The sequence below is a fragment of the Octopus bimaculoides genome, chromosome 6 (genome assembly GCF_046866305.1).
Source record: "Octopus bimaculoides isolate indiv1 chromosome 6, ASM4686630v1, whole genome shotgun sequence".
Taxonomy (NCBI): domain Eukaryota; kingdom Metazoa; phylum Mollusca; class Cephalopoda; order Octopoda; family Octopodidae; genus Octopus; species Octopus bimaculoides.
The window spans coordinates 77,629,562-77,632,061 of NC_142933.1; positions in this window are offsets into that span (position 1 = coordinate 77,629,562).

The following is a 2,500-nucleotide window of genomic DNA, read 5'->3' on the forward strand; positions in this document are numbered from 1 at the left end:
GATATACACAAATGAGGGCGCATGGCCTAGTGGTTTGGGTGTTGCACGCGAGATCATAGTTTCTATTCCTAGACCAGGCGGTGCGTTGTGTTCTTGAACAAAACACTTCATCTCAAATTGCTCTAACCTAACGCGTGCACCTGTTCAGTTAAAGTTGATTTGATGGAGGGAGTGAGCTAATGTACGGCACATAAATTTGATCACTATAAACAAATCATTTGTCCAGGTCGTTCGGCATTCATACGTTGCCTTCGACGGGAGAGTCCATCATCATCACCTACAGCTGGTCAGTTCTTTCAATAGAAGATGACGAGTTGATTCTTGGCCTTTAAAAATGGCAAAACCAGGTGGCTACTCTAAGGATGGGGGTCTTGTTTTGATAAAAGCTATTTTTCAAAAAATTGTCTGGATTTATTATAATCGTCATCATCATTGTCCAGCGAGAGAGAGAGAGTGTGTATGTTTTGTGTGTGTGTGTGTGTGCCTGTGTATCTGAAAGGAATGTCAATGGAAAAGAGAAGGAAAGAAAGAAGGAAGAAAGGAAGAAAAAAAGAATGTGTTTTCATTTATACAACTGGTGAGTTCTTTCAATAGAAGATGACAAGTTGGTTAATAAAAGTTATTTTTCAAAAAATTGTCTGGATTTATTATCATCATCCTTATCCAATGTTTGATTCTCGTGCTGGTATGGGTTGGAAAATCTGGATGTAAGAATGTTTCTATTTATGCATATACATATATGTATAGTATTGTGTGTGTGTGTGCGCGTGCGTGTGTGTGTGTGTGTGTGTGTTTAATACAAAATTACAGTTTGCTTTACAAAATTAACAAAATTTACAAAATTCATCCCGTACAAATCATTACAGAATTAATGATATTTCACCAGTCATAGCTATATATATATATTTCAAGAGGAATGAAGATAAGAAACAATTCTTTACAAAAATGAAGATATTAGGATGGGCAATAATGTACAAGGGAAAGTGTCGTGTGAAGAAGCTCGAGAAAACAGATATGCATACAATTTCTTGTACATTGTGAGGACATTATTATACAGACTAAGCTAATAGTTCTAGATGGGTTTATAGGGAAGTTGCTGTGATTTTCATATTTTCAGCCATTCAGTTTGGGGGAGAACTGTGTTATGAAGTATTGTTCCATATTTTTTCTGAAGACAGTGTCATTCCTTGGGCATTTATAGAAGGGAAAGATCTTAAATTTTCTTTCTCCACGTGTTTCTAAGTGTTTACTCAGTGGAATCTTTCGCAGTTCCTCCTGTTGGACATGTCGGTGAATTCTGGCTCGTTGGCATAAAGAATTTCCAGTTTCGCCTATATACAGGGTCCGCCAAAGGTAACTATATATTTTTATTTCAACATGATAAATGTAACATAGAAGAAATAAGCTACTACAATACAGAAAGTAACACAGGGTACACTAAAGTTTGTTGCAACATAAAATGTGATGTTTATTAAAGATCCGTGTGCTCTCCATGGAGCTCAATGCACTTTGCTAATCTTTCAGGGACTGAGAGGCATACTTTGGCGCACAGATCCAATGGCATTTGAGCAATGGCAGCTCGAATTTGTTCCTTAAGTTCAGCAATGTTGCGGGGCTTTGTTGAGTAGACTTTCTCTTTGAGAACGCCCCACAGGAAAAATTCGGGTGGGGTCAAATCTGGTGAACGAGACGGCCACTCAAGCGGTCCTCGCCTGCCAATCCATCGACAGGGCAGGTTGGCGTCCAGCCAGTCTCGCACAAGCGTAGCATAATGGCTCACGCTAGAAAAGGTCACACAAAATGAGAAAGCAACCATACTATGGGATATGCCAATATACACAGATAGAGAAATTAAAGCCAATAAGCCAGATATAGTTGTCAAAGATCATCAAGACAAAGAATGCTTTCTAATTGATGTATCAATGCCAACAGATGGTAACGTTTTTCTAAAAGAAATGGAGAGACTTTCAAAATACAAATACAAATAGAGGTAACTCGACTGTGGTGTCTAAAAACACCAGCAATTCCTATCATAATAGGCGCATTAGGTATGATAAAAAAATATTCAAACAAATACATAACAAAAACACCAGGACTAGCAAATTTATATAACATACAGACAATAGCACTATTTGGCACCGCACACATCCTACGTAAAACACTTTCAATACTGTAACTATAAGAGCATCACAATAAATCACAACACATACCCAAGGTACACAGAGCTGCGCTAGGTAATGCAGTGAAAGAATGTGATAAAAATAAGACTACTGAATAATAATAATAATAATAATAATAATAATAATAATAATAATAATAATAATAATAATAATAAAACAGTAATAAAAGAACTTGAGCAGGAACAAACCTATAAATACCTAGGAATAAATGAAGGCTCTGGTATCCAGCATGCAAGCATGAAAGAGAAGGTTAGGAAGGAATGTTATAGAAAAGTTCGAGCAGTTCTGAAGTCTGAGCTGAATGCACATAATAAGGTGTT